At 39.7% G+C, this 18,783-nt stretch overlaps 1 protein-coding gene across 1 annotated transcript in view; it reads left to right on the forward strand.

Annotated features, from left to right (window-relative positions):
• The window catches only part of LOC121605777 (adhesion G-protein coupled receptor D2), a 92,499-nt gene that overhangs the window by 18,461 nt on the left and 55,255 nt on the right, over positions 1–18,783 (forward strand). The window lies entirely within an intron of this gene.

Raw genomic sequence — 18,783 nt, forward strand, 5'->3', positions numbered from 1 at the left:
TTATTGAGTTGGAATTGGAGTTATGTGTTTTAAAACCTCTACAAAGGTTTAAAAAAGTGGTCATAGTGGTCATATGAAGGCAAAATATTTTTAGCTCTTCATGTGTAAGGTAGACATTTTGTTCGTACAAGATCTTTACCTTGTCTTGACCACAGATAAATGCAGATATCAATAGAAAAGAAAAATAAATAAAAAGCATGTATTTATGAACACAACCTGTGCCCCCAATGTAAACATAAGGGAATAGTTTTTAAGAAATGCAGGATTGGAACTGAATTGAATCGATATGGATTTATTTTAAGGTAGGGAAATTAGAGAAACAGGGGAAAACAGGTGGGTTATGTTACTATACTTATTTATATTGTCAGAAATTGGCTGTAGAGATATGTAAATGTAAACATAATTTAACACTATTGAGAACACAACTTGAATTTTGCTACCTAAACCTTCTAGAAAACAGCCACCCATCTAGTGTAATAAAGAAGAAAAAAATAATTCCACAGCTAAAACTTATACTTAGAAAAAAACTTAAACAGTTTATAGACTTTAAACTGCTTTTTTTGTCTTCAATGAGAAACAGAAAGGTTTTCCATTATACATTGTAATTCTGCCCTTCTCCTGTGGTTAGGGTACACAGACTGTCAAGGTTTTTATTTGTCAGTGACAAGGCTGAGGCAGAAAGGGGAAAAAAGAGCCTTGGTCTGGCTTGGGTTAAGCAGGTGCTTCATTTTAACAAGGAAAGTCGATTTGTATTGTTTGTTTGATTACTTCTGCTTTATGTATTCAGAGGTCAGCGTTATTGTTGTTGTTTGTGGATAATCAGCGTTGATTTTATGCTTTTAGTGCTGAAATTAAAGACATCGTTTTGTCACAAGTAGTATGCCTGTGGGCGTCACAGCTCCATTTGAAAATGGTCACAACTTTGACAAATATTGGTTTTCACATGGAAAAAGACTAATACCTGTGTAGCCCCATTTCCCACTGCACTGCAGTGATGAGAGAGAAGGTGAGGGTGAAATCATGTTTTTCTCTGACTGCAGCAGGCGGTCCCACGTTACGCAGCTTCCCCAGCATGTCCAGATCCGCCGCTGTGATTTGTAGTCGTCTTTTAATCAGCTGTATCTTTAATTGAGCTGTATTTTTAACGAGAAAATCAATAGAGGTTTTAGCTGCAGTCTGATCATTAAGCAAGGCCCTTTGGTTGCCATAAATAGTTTCTGTTTCCCTCTCATATCTAATTATATTTTTTCCATGTCGACAGTAATTAATATGGAAGGTTTTTCTGGGCTCTTGTTATACGACTTCACAGCTTCACATGTTAATACATTATATTGATTTCTGTTCTGTTTCATGCATCTGTCCGTCCGTCTGCCTGCCTGTCTGTCCATCCGTCTGTAGGTCTCTGTTCATTCAGCTGTGCCTGTGTCTGTCAGCAGTCTTTGTCTATATGTCTACCTCTCTTGGACTGTTATTTGTGTGCTCACCTCATCTTTCTCCCAGTCAGCCTGTTAAACATTATTGAAACTATTGCCGTCATAATTCTTCACACATTCCAATTTAGGTACGTTCTGTACAAAGAACAAGCACTTTAACGGGGTGTTACAAAAATGGTGATGATGCTTACCGCTGTTGCCACCTTTTAAGACCTAGTCTTCAAACACGTCTTCTGATCACAGATCACACAATTTTGAGAAAATACCTTAGGACAATACACCTTGCCTTGTGTGACCTCTTAAGCATGCAACTCACAAAATAACCCAGATCATTCAACATGTGTTTTGTATGTGTTGATGGGGTTTCTGGGTAGCTGTATGAGACCCCTGGTAATAACCAGCTGCCCTGGCATAATAGAACTACGCAGTATGTCTTTGATAAGCCTCAACAGGTCAGGACACAACAGGAACCCTACCAGGCTCCAAGCTGCTCCAATGACACACTCTGTTGACCCCACTGCTCTCTGCTCTGCATGGGGTGTAGTGACACTTAAAGTGGTAATCCTCAAAATCCTGTGTTTTGGGAGAAGTTCTATACGTCTTGAAGTGGAGTAGTTATTAAAATGTAGTGGCTGTGTTTCCTTTCAGTTTAAACTGAACTTCATGTGTGATAGTGTGAAAAGATGTACTTGATAAGAAAACATATATAGTCAAAATGGGTTTTGGATATACTCTTTTTTTTTTAAGCAGGTAATTTTATTTACCACCTGTTTCACCTAGAAGGCCTCAACTATCTGTGCTGTTCATGTTTGCTTTTAAATTTCCCATGCTGATAAAGGACTTGAACTCAGAACGCCTTAGCAGAGAAGGATTATGGACATAGTTTTTAAGTCACGCTTTCAGCATGGCTCTGGGGTTGGCAGTGTCTATCTGTCTGCTATTTGGTTGGTCAGACCACCACGTACAGTCTGAAATATCTTGACAGCTACTGAATTTCATGATTTTGTCATGATTTTGTCAAGAAACTAGTGGTTCCCAGATGATGAAGCCTACCGATCACCATAAGGTTGATATTTGCGGTTCAGACATGATTGGATTGCCATGGAAGTTGCTACAGATAGTTAAATTCGAATGACTTTGCTGATCCTCTGACATTTCTTCTAGCACCACCAGGTCAAAGATTTTTGACCTGTTCGAAGGTTTTTGACCTGGTGGTGCTGTTCCCAGAGGATGTATTCTACTGATTTTAGCTTTCACATCACCAACAGGTTGACATTTTAATTTAAAAGTGAAACGTCTCAACAATAATGGGATTGCATTGCAGAGGAATTTGATACAGAAATACATGTTCCCCAGAGGATGAATGGTAAAAGTTTTTATCCCCTAATCTTCCATCTAGCGCCATCATCTGGTCAAGATTTCCAGTGCTTTGGTTTGTAATCAAATACCTGCAAGGCTAATGACTTTCCCAACAGCCTTAGCTGTAATGTGGCTAATTATCAAATGTTACCATGCTAACACACTATATTAAGATGCTAGCATTATTATTGTGAGCATGTTAGCATGCTGATGAGAGCATTTAGCTCAAAGCATTTTCCAGGCTGAAGTACAGTCTCACAGAGCTGTTAGAATGGCTGTAGACTCTTGAACATGGGCCATTTTTTCTTTAATCCTTGATGATCCAATTCATTAATTAGACCCTGCAGCACAATTGACCACTGTTGTTCTCGCTAAGATCGTCTTGTTCCCCTTAATGCCATGGGAGGGAGAGCATAGTTGTGGGTAGTCTGACCATAATGGTTACTCATAAAGATGATGAAATGTATGAAAGCTTCACAATAATGCATGCAAAACCTGAGCTGGTAGGCCGGAGATAAAAAATAAATAAAAACGTTTTTTAGGAAATCGTTTTTTATTTGCTGCTGTTGTATTTTCATTGGAGCAAGCCAAAGCAACATAAAGCTTAAGCGGCAAGCCTTTACTGTTAAATCAATAAAACAGATAATGTTGACAAGCCTTTTTCATTGCGCTCCCTTATGCCCTCCCCGCTACTCCTCTTCAGCCTGCATCCTGTCAACACTGTCTGAAGTGTCTCTACTGTTGCTGTGATTTCATCAGTAGAGACCTGAGCAGGCCGTCTTTGAGGAAGCATACTTTACACCTGGCATAACTGCACGTCTCCTGCACTTGTCTCGGCAACCAGGGCTTTTGATTTTTACTTGTGTTTCATTGACTGATAAAGAATGAAAGTAGCATCCAGGATACATCTGTATCTATTACACTTCACCACCACTTCATCACTGATGTGCAGAAGTTGTTTAATTTGTTTACTGTTTTCCTTTGACAAAACAAGAAAACTAAGGAGCATGCCTGCTGTTTTCTCAACAAGTCTACTGGTCATTTTGAAGCACCTTATTTGCATCTGAAGGTCATGCATGGAAATATTATGTATTTTGATGTCGTAGGATTTTCACCAAACTCAGTTTTGATCAGTGCAGTAACGTTCAAAAGTCGAACAACACAGTGCTTATCAGGATGGGATAAAGTAATTATTTCTCACTGATTTTGTCAAAAAACAAAAAAAACAAAAAAAACAAAAACAAAATAAACTCCATGCATCTCTGAAATGTAAAATTATCTTCATGTAGTTTGGATTGGACACCAACAGTGAGGTGCATACAAAGTTTTAAATGGATGTGCTGTTGTCAATTCTAACTTCCTACTCTGAGCCAGTAGTTTTTATGAACATCTTCACCATAAATAAAGGCATGCCTCATCTGCTTCCTTATCAAGCTAGCGATAAATAGCAGTGTGCGTGTGTGTGTGTGTGTGTGTGAGAGAGAGAGAGAGAGAAGTGGGGGCTGGGGGTCGGGGGCCTCTTTGGGTAGCCCATAAATCGCTCCACCCTTCGTCATGCAATCTCTGGGCAATGTCATTCAAAACCCCCGCACTATCCATTACCTGGGAATAATAGGCTCCTGGCCATGCAGTGTCCATCTTATTATTAGCCCATAACTTTAAACTATCAATAACTTCGAGCTGCAGAGGGAGACGGTGGGGGGAGAGAAAGGAGGAGAGGGAGAAAACAAAGCAGAGAGGTGAAGGAAGTTAGGGAGTCGGAAAGAAAATGTTAGGCTAACGATCGTCTACCGCAAGTCGGTGAGAGTACAAGTGAGTCGCTGTGGTTTGTTTTGGTAACTCTGTAGGAAAGATATTCGTCTAGGATGTATACTTTTATTTCTGTTATGCCGTTTTGCTGCCTGTGGAGGGCAACCCTGTGCCTTGTCATTCCAGAGTGGAAATATAGAGAAATCAATGAGAGAATTTATCTGAGCCGTTTCATTCATATCACATCATGGTCTTTTATATCACAGGAACTGATGACAACAATGTTTTCGCCTTTCTTATGAAATGAACAGACTGGTGAGTGATAATGAGATTTTACAGGCATTCAGTAAAGCTTTAGAAGTGAAATCTATCATTTCACTCGAGGTTAAATCTGACTTTAGAAAATAACTGCTGTATATGTCTTTGAATAATGCAGTAGTTGTATACTAGTTTAGTACTTTGTCATTTGAAAGAGTAACAGAATAAACAGTGTTGACCTGACATCCCTTTCTGATATCACCAGCTTGAAGTGGTTACAAATTTTAATAAGCACATTTTGAAAGCTCTCTTTCATGACCTCTTCAGATAAACAAGGAAATTTTGTAAGTGTAATTAGTTTACGTTCCATCTGAAAAAACCCACCTCTTAAAATTTACAAACTGCCTTTCACTTGTTAAAAACAACATTGCATTACAGTTTGTTCTCATTTCCATATCTGTAGTTACAAGTCAAATGTGGGTATTCATCCACATCAGACCATCCAAAGCTTTACTGGACACCCAGTAAGGCAAAGAACATCTGGCTGTGAAAGTAACCTTTTATCTGTAGCATAGTTTTAATTCAGAACGAATGTTGTTTCCATTGAACTGAATGTGACACCACCTGACACACACTCACACACACACACACACATACACACACTTACACTCACACACTTGGCTAGTGGAGCATGACATCAGTGTGTATCCAAGATATAGATATGATCAATAGAGTGTTGCTCTGCGTATTGATTTTTGCCATATGGGAGATTTGTTGTGTGAGTAAGCAATGCTTCTACAGCATCTGAAGTGATTGTTTGAGAACGGGTGATTTTTCTTTCTTGTCTGTCCTGTAGCTCAGTTACTACAAATTTGTATTTGTACGACCAATGGTTCTATTCCCAGTTTATCTTAAAGTACAAAGCATGGTATTAACACTCCCAGATATGAATAAGCTCAGACTGATGTACTAGCAGGAGGTTATCCTTATATTAAATGTTACCTCAGGTATCACTGACCACAGCTGGAAAAAACTGTAAAAAAAAGAGGTAAAATCTCTTCTTTACTCATTGAGTTTGTCTTTTAAATAACATTGAATGTTTTATATTTGGGTTCGGGGATCATTTCATATTGTTGTTGACTTGACTCCTCAACATTATTGATTTAGAGCACATTGTAATTAAAAACAAAATGTGTTGCTAAACTTTTTTTTTTTACACGTGAGACATTTTTGTGCGATGAGGCAGGTCACCCTGCTTTAAGGAGCTCCTGACGGGACACTCAGATAGTTTGACTGTTAGAGCATGTAACATGTATCAAGGCTGAGTCCTTACTGCAGTGGCTTGAGTTCAGTTCCAGCAGTTCCAGTTATGCTGCATGTCATCCCCTGCCTTTCCTGTCTCTGTCCATTGATCGCTATGAAAAACAAAGCAGAAATATCTTCTGCTTTGCAGACCTCCTGACCAACCTGAACTTCGCTGTCACTTATTCATGAACTCATTGTTGATCCACGCGCCCTTTCAGAGGCTTTATGCCAGACAGAAATTAAGGAAAACATCTGACAGTTTGGCATGAAACAAGTTAAGTGCCCCCTCAAGGTGAAAAAGTCTCCACCCAACAGCATGTAGGCATCCCAGACGTCACAGTGGGCTTTGTTTATAAAAAGTTCATATGCACAGATTCAATTTTAATTCTGCTTTTTTTCTGCTAATGAAAAAAACAACAACAATATGATTAAAGCAAAATTTACAGATGTCAGGATCACACATTAAATTAAAAAAAAAAGGCAATAGATGGAGTATTTTCAACATTTTGCTCTATACTCTTTCACTATGTTTTGTCAGTGTATTTAAAATAATAGCAGAACAGAAATTACACACTTGGTTAGCTTGATATTAGACAGAATTTTTAACTCGTTACCCTCCGTTTCCGGTTCAGCCTAACATTGCCTACACTTTAACAGATTCCTGTGGGAAATTGGGATTCAGTTTTCCCTAACCAATCACTAGAGACCAATGTATGTGCCTGAGTCTAATGTGATTTTAAGTGGGCAGTGATGCATAGCCATGCTAACATGCTGGTTTTGCCAGAGGGTGTAAGAATGGAGCAGAGCAAAGTTGCTACGATGTTGGGCAAAGAACAGCTTTGATTGCAGCATCTTTTTTGTCTGTGATGGTTGTCGTTGTTGTTATCATTCCTCCTTGGTTCCAGCGCACAATTTGACAACACTTGACAACAAGGTTAGTCCCATGGTGCTGATTGGCTAATTGTTAGTCCACCGACAGTGTTCATTTTATTAATTGTTTTGAAACTGCTGTTTCATGTCACTGATGAATCAGTCAGCAGGTGGAATAGGCAAATTTCAACGCTGTGGACCCAGACCAACACTTGATGTGGGACATATATTTATATATACGTCTGATTGCTGCACTAACAAGATTTTGTGGGTGTTTAATTGCTAATGATGCATTTACCTATGGTAATGACACGCCACCATTTTTAAGATCAATCTTGCTTTGTGTTTCACACAAGAACAAATCAGTGATCTGTAAGTGTGTCATGAATCAGATGTAGGATTTTATGTATTCTTCTATTACTTGTTTTTTGCAAACAGTAAAAATAACAAAACAGTGAGGCCTGGTGATTTTTACTGGAAGCTCTTATTTAGACCTTAACAGGTGGTAGACAAGAGTAGAAACTTTCTATATACTGTAAGTGGGAGAAAGCGTGCCCTTAATATTGCCTTGAGTCAACCTGCAGTTTTGAGGCTCTCGTAGAAGCCAGAGTAAAGCCATCTCCATACCTGTTGTTGAAGTAGAAAACTAAATAAATCACATGTAAGTGGATCCATATTGGGGTCTCTGTTATGCCTAACACTGTCACTTATTAATCAGGTGTGATTTGCTGTTGCTGCTGTCTCGCAGCAGCGTGGTTCATGCATCCTAAAAAGCTGGTGCATCAAAAATATTTCTCCTACAAATTATAATTTCAACCTGTGCTTTAACTCTAACCCCATGTTGTCCAATATAGAATTAGAGAGCATTCACTGTTAAATAGGCCAGGTAAGAATAAACTGCCAAAAATTTGGAGAGCAAAAGCAGAGAATAAACCAGTGGATAAAAAGAGTTTTTGGCTGGCTTATGCTGAGCATAAGCCAAAAGCCTCCAACACACGATGCTGGAGTTTGCGTGTCAGTGTCTGTGTGTGATCCTGTACTTCTAATCTCGTGCAGGCCAGCTTGAATTTTTTATGTAATGCCCTCATAAGTAGTGTGTGTGTGTGTGTGTGTGTGTGTGTGTGTGTGTGTGTGTGTGTGTGTGTGTGTGTGTGTGTGTGTGTGTGTGTGTGTGTGTGTGTGTGTGTGTGTGTGTGTGTGTGTGTGTGTGTGTGTGTGCGTGCGTGCGTGCGTGCGTGCGTGCGTGCGTGCGTGCGTGCGCGCCCGCCTGCCCGCCCGCGTGTGTGTGTGTGTGCGTGCGTGCATGCACATAACCACTTGTCACCATTACCACCAACCCCCTGCTGACCAAGGAGTTAGAAGTTATTTTAATTTCTCATTTGGCAGAAGAAACAAAAACAGCAGAACTTGGATCCAGTTTCCCAGTCAGTCATCTCCAGTCCACCTCTCTGGATGTGCACAACCGGCCCATTCAAAGCCACATTTTTCCCTTCCTGTTTCCCCTCCCTATTTCTTTTTTCCGGCTCTACCATGTTGTAACTGAGGCTCACCTCAGTTTTTGATGACTGATAATAATACTTCTGTAAATGAGCTGCAGTAGCTGGTAATATTTAGTATTTTTTAATATGATGTATTTCATGCTTGGAAATGACAAGGATTCACCCACAATGTCACTGCTGACAGTGTGGAAAAGCCAATGAGACAGCATTTACAAAAACTCCACTCTGAGACACAGAGCAGTGTTATTCAAATCTTGTTTTGTTTGTCATTTTTCTGAATTAGTTTAGGGTAAGCAGGTGCTTTGAACAAGGTGATCCAAAAACTACTCAATGGCACAAGGAATATGCTGACTGTCAGTAAGTGTGATGTTAAACAAAAAATATAATGAAACAAAATGAGAGAAACAACAAATAAATGCAAGTTTTAATGTGGTCTTGTTGATGCCTAACATCAAAACCATATTAGATTTGTGTGAAAATTAGATTTATGAATTTATTTTAATTAAACATATTCCAGAAATGTCCACAGACTTATAAAGAATAGAATTTTGAAAAATTCCACTTTTGTATAATAGTAACTTGTTATACAGATGCATTTTGGTAAAGTTACCACACAAGTAAAAAACGTTTAAATTTCAGTACTATGTTGGCCGGAACCCAGTCCATGCTGCCTACTCACACACTGTACAGGCATACACACACATCCATGGACACGAGCAGGAGCATACACATGGCAAACCTCTCACCAGTCAGATTATAAAGGGAAATGTTTTTCATTTTGGATCGTTTGAGAAAGCAGGAACCATATTCCCTTGACCTCTTTATTCAGAGTCAGCTGTATCTCACATCACACACAATTTAAAACAACAGCCATCTCTCCCAGTGTAGTGGATACACTGGGACGACAAACGTTTCTGAATAATGTACCCGTGCTGTTCTCTGTTCTTCAGGTTGTCAATGGTGACTGCTACTTTGACACTTATTAATAGCACGTTGTAAGAATTTTCAATCCTTGTCAGACAAAATTATACTTAATGGCATGAAAGCTACATTTATATATTATGTAAATGCTTTATGTACTCATACAGTTTATGTACTTTATACACTAATAATTATTTTTGAATAGTTTTATTTCAAAATTAAAAAATAGATCCCCTGATTAACTTCTAATGAATCCTTCTCATACTACAAATATTTTACATTTATAGCAGCCTTTAATTAAACACCAAATAATTATATATTTTGAATACACAGTTTAATAAGATCATTACAAATAACATTTATAAACAAGATTTTCAAGTATTTGTTTATAGGAATAAAAAAGCCTCCGTGCAAGGGTGATGAAAACTTTTAAGTTCATGTAGTCATAGGTAAAATCATGGAGATTTATTTATAAATCCATATTTTAATTAGTGTCTTGGATAATTATGAGGTGGAGTTGAAAAACAAACAAATAAATGCACGACAGGATTGTTTGCATTCCCATTGCCTGGGAAAATAACTTTCCCTTTGAAAAAGAGTCCACTGTTTGCGTTGCATCCTCAATTACCAGCCGCGGCATTAAAACAATATTCAAACAGGATACCAAGGTCAGCACTGACTCCCACCACGCTTCTCTGAGATGGCACTTATAATGAGGATGTAGCACAGCTTTTTTAAGTAGTGTATTTATAGTGTGTTTTGTCTCAACTTGTACTTATTTTTTCCCTTTTGTCTTTTCATCTTTTGCTGTATTTTTATGTTTGTTTTGTTTTAAGTTTGAACAGCATTAACATTAGAGCTCTGTCGCACATTTCATAATGCTGTACACTCACCTACTTCAGGGGAGGATTTCTTACCGACAGGCTTAATTCAAGATATTAGCATCAAGGTTTTTGTGCAGAAAAGCCCTCATAAAAATGGTCACCTAAGTACCCTGGAAATTAACTGAAAAGGAGTCAGTGAAAGAAGTTGTAAATCTACTGTAAATATTGAGTCTGGGAGCGAAGAGACGGCAACCGAAAATGAGCAACGAACGGCGGTAATTCAGATGAGGAAGGACTGATTTTTAGGGCGTTGAAATAGTATCGGAGAGATCAGTTTTTAAAACTGACCTGGGAAAATAAAGCGGTGAGAATAATAGGCTTCCTGTCAAAAGAGGCGAGAGAATTCCTGTCATTGCTCACGGCGGCACCCCTAAGACCTCTCCTTGTGTTAAACCCGCTGGCATTTATTTGCCTTAGAATTACCTGCCAGCTCAATTTAGTAATGGCCTGTGTCATAAGAAAGCAAACCATCCCCTTTGCCCCTGCCCTACCATACCTGTGTGTGTGTGTGTGTGTCTGTGCGTGTGCGTGTGCGTGTGTGTGAGGGAGAGAAAGAGACAGAGGGAGAGTTTGCTCTCATTTCATCACTTATTGCACATCTGCATCTGCATTTTCATCTGTGCTTTGATGCATCTAGTTATATTCGTGTGTGTCCGTGGTTTTATGTTTGTATGTTCATGCGTGTGTATCCATGTCAACAGGCGCGTTATCCCATCAGCTGACTCCCAACTTCATGACCTCACTCCTCCACATCCCCTCCTCCCCCTCATCCAGCCCACACAGCCGACGGTGTCAGGAACAACTCCGACACCCAAAATTACCCGCATTGAAACAATGACCGTTCTATTTATAAGTTCAACGCCTTGCCTTTTGTATTTGCTGACGCCACTTGACTCGTGCGCACACTCTCTCACACACACGCACATGAGTGATGGCTGGTTGTGACGAGGTTAGGGATAGTCCTGGTTTGCCTTACCCTGCCACGTTGCAGCAGATCTGCAGATTTGCCTGGCTTTGATGTATACTTTGCGGGTAATTAGCGAGAACTGGGTCAGCACAGGGCAAGAAAGCAAAACCCTGTTGTTCTTCTAGTGGGTGGGTGGCAGGGAGGTGGTCGGATGGGCTGGAGGAGGGGGGTGAGGGTGTCGGGAGGTTAAAAGGCTGTCAAATATCAGATCCAGTTTACACGTGGGCCATTTTCTTTTTGCTGCATTAGGGTTAAAGCAAATAAACGCTGCCGTCTCTCTTCTCTTTTTAGATCATTTCAAAAGATGGAAAATGTAGTGTTCTGCAGCCTTGTTATCAAGTGAGGAGATTAATAGTAAATTGTCTTACAAAGCTGCAAAGGCAGTGCAGTTTGATTAAAAACATGCTTGCCATGGGCCAGCCTAAGACAAATAAAAGCAGCTGATTTGATCCCCATTAAGTGAAGGTCTTCTGTTCTTAAAATCCCATATTACTCAGGGTTTATGATTTTTATTGTCAGATCTACTGCTGTTCAGGATTAAAATAGTATTATATTGTTTATAGCAAATGTATTTGAGACAAATGGCTATTCAATGAATTTGAAAAATTAATTTAGACTCAATATTAACTTTATTTAGACATGGTCAGGTAGCCACTGGCATCAGATGTCTCTACAACAATTTAAATAATAATAATAATTTTCACTGAAGAGGGCTCATAAATGGAAATTTGTGATGTCTGGCTGCTACTGTCTCACAATTTGTTGTTTAATTGCTACTTTGGACCTCCTTAAAACAAAGCTGGCAAAACAAGTGAGATTAATATTGTTCTGTAAATGACTAAACAAAAATTGTACATTTGATTTCTTTTTACTTTCATGCCCATTTATGAATGAAAACAATGGGGAGATTAAGTGAGGCAAGATGTGAAATATGTCAAGCATAAACTCTCCACCTACAGAACAGTCACTGTATTCAGTTCAAATTGAGTATGTCACGACTTAAATATTGTTTTGAGTGCTAATTTCTGAAAAACAAACGCACCCATACATATGTCTTTTTAAATTAATGCTTATTTGAAAATGCAATAAATTGTAATTTTGCCAGTCAAGCAATTAAATTTATTTAATTTTAATTTTTTTACCGTAACTCCATTTAAACATGACAAGGCCCCCTTTTAAAACTTTGATTTACAGTACCAACGTTAGACCATAATCAAGACAACTACCTGTTAACATAGGCAGGTCATTAAGAAACCATTTAGCACAATGTAAATCCCATGCACAGATGATTTATGGCCAGCAGGGCGGCTGCCTCTGTATTTTACCACCATTACAGCGTTGTGTGAAAGTAAACAAAACAGTGGCGATGGGAGCTGGGAAACAACAGCTCTGGCAGCAGGACGCTGATTGGGATGTTGATGTTGATCGTCCCCACTGGCCTCCTGCCCTTCCTGCTGTGGCCCCTGGCTTGTCCCCGACAGATACCCAGGGTCATTTCCTATGCGCGTCAACGCACACAGATATACACTCCTCCCGGTGAGTGTTTACAGCCACATGCTGATTCCTATTAATCTGCTTCTTGTCGGGACAGGCTGGAGGGAGGGTCCTGGCGGGCTTGTGTCGGACTGGGAGGCCTGAAGGTGGGTGAAACATTCACATACACATAACCTGAAAGCCCTGTCTGACAGATTGCACCAGGCCTGGACTTCTTTTTACACTGAGCAGATGTGGTCTCCCACTTGTTTTCCTTAGTAATTATCCCTCATTAAGTGAAAGCATGTGCCAATCAAACAGCTTGAGAGCGAGAGCCGTGCCTGGGCCAGGGCAGAGAGAGAGAGAGGGAGGGATGGAGGCAGGGAGACCTATAGCCTCATCTCCGCAGCTTTTTAAAGCACAGTGTCATTTCAGCGTCATTACTAGATTAAAGGCGAGCCTTACCGTGATGCGAGAGACCTGCAGCTGCTGCAGCATTGGCTTTATTATGGCTCATTTGACTTTCTAGTGGTTACAAATTTGATGATTATCACATTTAACACTTGCCATGTTCAATTACAGCGTAATGCTCTGTAGAACTTTCAATCGTAAAACAGGTTTTTCTGTCATTTGTCGCATTAGCGTCATGGCATTTACTTTTTGGAAAATTGTGTGGTAGTACTGAATAAATTGTGAATGATATGATCCGATAAATTGTTTTATCAACAGTATTCCACTTAATTGACACTAAAACATTGAAAGCTTAAATAAATGCATTTCTTATATAAATCATGTTAAAGTGCTGCTATATTGGTGCTTATTTTAGTGAAAAACAACAGTAAAGTCTTCAACTCCACACAGTCTTCAGCCTCTTTCACTTTGCGGTTTATAGCCCTGTCTGTCTGTCATTTTAGTATTCTTATTTAAAATCACAGGCAGCCACTCTCTACCCACAGGCTCACAAAAACATTGGTAGATTAATAGTTGAACATTAACATGGTGAAAAGGTCAAACACAGAGAGACACAGATTTTTCTTGTGAATTTGCAAAAAACGAGAAGAATGGAGCTAAAATGTGAGTATATTTCAAAACAAAAAAAACATTCAACTTAAATTCAGAAGGTGGGTATAGATAGGATTGCACTGGGATGGGACCTGACACGTCAGATGGTTTGTTGCACAGAACCGTCTGAGAAGGCGTCCTTGGAAAATATTTGGAAAAGGGCACTTTTAAAGAATACTTGGCAGGTGATTGGATGATCCATCTGTCTGTCACTGTCTATCACAGGCCAGCTTCAGCCAATCAGTTCAACGAACCACAAGATGTAGTAGGAGAGCAAAATTGCCAAAGCCAGTTGGGAGAAGAGCGAAAACATCTTTTCCATCGAGAGGAGCCTTCAAGGCTGTTCTCTGCTCTTCTTTTAGTGAAGAAATACTGTCCAGTTCTGATATAACTGATGCTGTAGCAGCATCTACAATAACCTGTTCAGGAGCTGCCATTGTTGTTTCTGAACAAACAGTGCTTCTCAGTGTCAGTACACCTGAACCACGCCTGTAGCTGCCAGTACTTCCTCATAGGACACTGATCAGTTTGAGCTACTGTGGTTTGGCCACAAGTGCACAACTTGAAGTCCGGCAAGATGGATTCTTGCGTGATCTCGTGATCCCAACTGCTTCACAAGGTAACATGTTGCTCTGTTTCTGTTGAATTGTAGATAGGAAATTCTTTCCCAAAACAAGCATCAAAAGAACTTTATAAGGTGATGTAGTATCATGACTCATTGATGAGCTTGTTTTGGAGTCTTTGTGCTCTCCAGCATGCACACAGAGCCTAAAGCAGCTTTAAGTCCACTGTAACTTCCGCTATACTGTACGGTTTCTATCCGTAACGTAACTGTTACTGGAAATATGGGAAAAATGAACTTCAGCTACTCAAAAGCTTATTTTGCAAACTGTGAAAGCCTGAGAGTTTCTGATTTTAAATGCCCTGATAAAAAGTGATGGATGAAATAGATTTTCCTTTTTTCCAAAATCCATGTGTCCTACCATGCATTTCAGACAGTGACAAAAACACAAGTGATCCTCACAACAAAAGGGGGCTGCGAGAAAAAGAGACAAGCATCCTCCAAAAAATAAAAGCGAGAAAAAGGGGGAAAAAAAACGAAGATATATGAAGTCTTCATGTCGATGAACTACCATTCATTTTCACTTTGAAGTCCTGCGAACCGTAGTGAAGTGTGATTGCATGTGACAGTTGCCGAGTCTGCCGGTTTATAATGATGGATACACCCTGCCACCATGGTTGTGCTGTAGCACACTAAGGTACGCACACACAAAAACATGAATACAGAGACACACAGAAGTGGGTTTATGCAGGCATGTGTACACGGACACAGACACGGAAACCACCCATTTGACCCAAATATTACACTCACACAAGCTCGCACACAGAGACAAGGTTATTTCAGATCCTCTTTCAAACTGAATGTTTTTGAAAACTTTCCTTCTTCTTCATTCAGTGTAGTTATCTGATCTACTAACTATTTACATTTTAGTTTAAAACTTTTATGAAGAATTCAAATTCATTTAAATCCTAGGAACCTGTTTGACAAAACAGAAAACAAAGAAACATACTGAACTGGGCATGTTGAGATTTTCCTCAAGAAGATTGGAAGATAAAACATGTGCTTGGGGAATTATTTCAACTTAACGTTTTTCAGTTATATGCACCTAATTAAAAATAATATTACCACTCACATTTAGAAAGAATTTGTATCTTTAAAGTGCATCATTTCTCCATAACCAAATAATGTATCTCTGTCATTTACATTCCCATCAAATACAAGGTCACAGATTTAGCACAATAATGCATCACAAGATTCACCGATTGACAATTCACACCACTAAATATCTGAGAGATTTTCTCCCTCGGTTTCTCTCTCGCTCCCTCACACACATGCACATGACTTCGTGGACACACATCTCACACACTCACCTACACACTTCTTGATCTTGACATATGCCATTAACCTCAGCTCGGCTCACCTCAGCTGGGAAACAGGCGAGCAAACGCATCCCATAATGGTACCTGAAGCAATCTTTTTCCTTTTGTACCCAAAAGCAACTTGTTCAGACTTTGCATATTGCATCCATTTGTCATTGTTAGTCAAGGGCACTGCAACAGTCTTGTCAGCGGTGTATTTTAGGTATTCTCTTCCAACGTTACTGTGTATGCCTAAGGTGTGTATGTGTGTGCGCGTGTCTATGCGCATTTATGCATTTGTGTGTGCACATGCATCTGTCTGGTGATTTTAAATTTGTTTTCATGCCTACAAATGTATGCATATGAATAACTGGTCACATTGCACATCATCTCAAAAAGAATAGACCAAGGGTAAACATTGCATTGTTTCCTGGGCAAAGCGTAAACATGATTTCACATGTTTGTTTCCACAGATAGATGGTAAGCTGAGGTGCTGTTGGTGCACAGGTTTTACATGGACAAATGACTTACCCACTACCACAAAAACCTGAGGTTGATTCCTGGAAGCGGTACCTTTGGTTGGGTTTTGCGGTTCTAAGAATGAAACCAGTGTTTTCAGGTGGGAAGCCAGTGAGGGCACCTGCACTAGGGTTGGTATCTCCAGGGATAGTGTGCGTTATGCCTTCCCAGTGCAGCTTTTCGCTGCCAGGTAAAAAAAAAAAAAGGCATGGCTGGCAATACCATATGTCACAAAAGTAGCTTGTATCTGTCTCCAGCCAGAGTGTTAGCAGCAAGGTGACCACCTGTCTGTTAATGTAGAAGTCCCCTTAAATCCATATCAAAAGTGTTATCACCTTTATTTAATTTGTCCTTGTCCCCTTGACCCTCTCTTTCTCATACAGATTTAATGCTACTTTGGAAGTTGCTTCAGCACTGCTTGTTTACCCTTTGTTGGCCAATTCACATTGCACATTATAAGCAAAAGTTGTCATAAATCTTGAAATTTGTGCACAGTGACTATTATTTGTTGATGCATATCATTAATTACATGTTGTACATAATACGTATAATTACATGCTGTATCTAATGGACTGAAGCATTTTAAATGTAGGAAATGTAGGCTTACAAGTGGAAGGTTTCGTAGGTTATTAGGTGTCATGAGATAATTGTGGTACTACGATAATAGCAGAATATCCGCTGTTTTTACTCAGAACGTGTGTATGTGTAGCATACTTTGACGGATGCACGTGAGTACATGAATGTGTGTGAGACTGGGTATTTGTTACATTTTGTATGCACTGTGTGTGTAAGTGTTTTTTTTTATGTATGCATGACAGTGTGTGTCTCTGTTAAAAGGATAAGAATATATTTGTAGGTTACCTGCATGTGTGTATAAGTTTAGATCGGAGACATTGTGCACTCAGGATTTGTGTGTGTGCAAGTTGCATGTGTGTGTGTTTTTGTCATAGCCCATACTGTATTTGGGAACAGATGTTAGACTTTCACACTGGTCGATGTGGCCAAATGACCAGCAAGTTGTAAGTGTGCAAAGTAGGTGTTTACTGGAAACATTTGCGGATGGAATGTATTCATACATCTGAATGTTGTATTGGACTGTATTTGTATACATACAGTATCTGCATGCAGTAACTGATCCACATATATATGTTCCTGCAGTACATGTGTAAGTGTCAGTAACACGAGCAACTAAGTATACTGTATGCATGTGTGTGTCCATGTGTACGGTTCCTACAAACCAAACCCAGTCCCCAGCTGCTGTTTCTCATGACTTGTTCTCTGCCAACATCTTTCCTTGCTGTCAGTGGAAAACTATGCAATTAGAAAACACCCTGTGAGATTGACAGCGGGATCACATACAATTTGACAAGGGGGCGCCACAGACAGGCCTGTTGGATACCTAAGTATTTTTAATTAAACAGCTCTCTGCACTGGCAGCGTGCTTTCCCTCAGCAGTTCAAAGACTCCTGCTTTGACCCATGTGTTAAAAGTTTGTATCAGTTTTCCATGGCTATGTTTTGCTTGGCGCCTAAGACTCGCAACCCTAAATTGTCTTGTTTAAAAGCTAGTTTGTTTACAGTTCACTCTCTTTCTCGTGCTCTCTTCCCCCACCCCCCCATTACATTACCACATGTGTGCAGTGTGATCAGGTTCAGGGTGTAGTTACCCACTCCCAACAGGCCCAGTTTGTGTAAACGCCTCGGAATTGAGTTAATTTTAAAGGAAAAATGTTTTTAAAAAATCATGTGTATTCACAAATGGAAAGATCCGCTGCACAAGTCTATTCCCCGCCTCAACCCCCATCATTCTGTTGTATTTAAACGCTAAAACAAGTAAAATAGAGTGCTCATCTGTTACTTGGGCGCTTCATCAATAACATTTGTCCATCTGATGTAAAATCGATATGACATACACTGACACGATGCCAGAGCAATGGCAAATGTGCCGTCATTTGTCATCGACTGGCAATAAAGATGTGTCAGAATTGATTTTAGCCCATTTTTCCCCCCTCTCTCTCTCTCTCTCTCTCTCTCTCTCTCTCTCTCTCTCTCTCTCTCTCTCTCTCCCCCTCCCTCCCTCCCTCCCTCCCTCCCTCCCTCCGTCCCTCCCCACGCCTTACTCTTTTTGCAGTAGCGGTAATAGAAAAAAAATAAATGAATGTTATTATGACTGAGGCATGGTCAGCCTTGCCAAACTCAATTAATATTGGAGCAAGGGCCTGTAATGATTTGAGGGCTGCGTGTTGTGTTTTCACTGAAATGCCCTGCCAGAAATGTTAAAAAAAAGAAAGAAAAGAAAAGAAGAGTGATAGATGGATGGATGGTTGGGTGGGTCTATTCTCAAGTGGGAAATGTTTTGTTTTTGCCTCCACTCAATATAGATGTTTTTAACAGACTTACAAACTCAGATTTTTTCCCCTCTTAATACCATTTCTGTGTTAGCTGCGAGAGTCTCTTCTGTGCCCTACCTTGAAAAAAGCTCCTCAGCAACCTTGGATTGATAGTTTATGGATCCTTAAATCATATTTAAACTGGAGGGAAATACCCAGTATGTGTGTTTGTCGT

The sequence above is a fragment of the Chelmon rostratus genome, chromosome 4, assembly GCF_017976325.1.
Source record: "Chelmon rostratus isolate fCheRos1 chromosome 4, fCheRos1.pri, whole genome shotgun sequence".
In the NCBI taxonomy this organism is placed as follows: domain Eukaryota; kingdom Metazoa; phylum Chordata; class Actinopteri; order Chaetodontiformes; family Chaetodontidae; genus Chelmon; species Chelmon rostratus.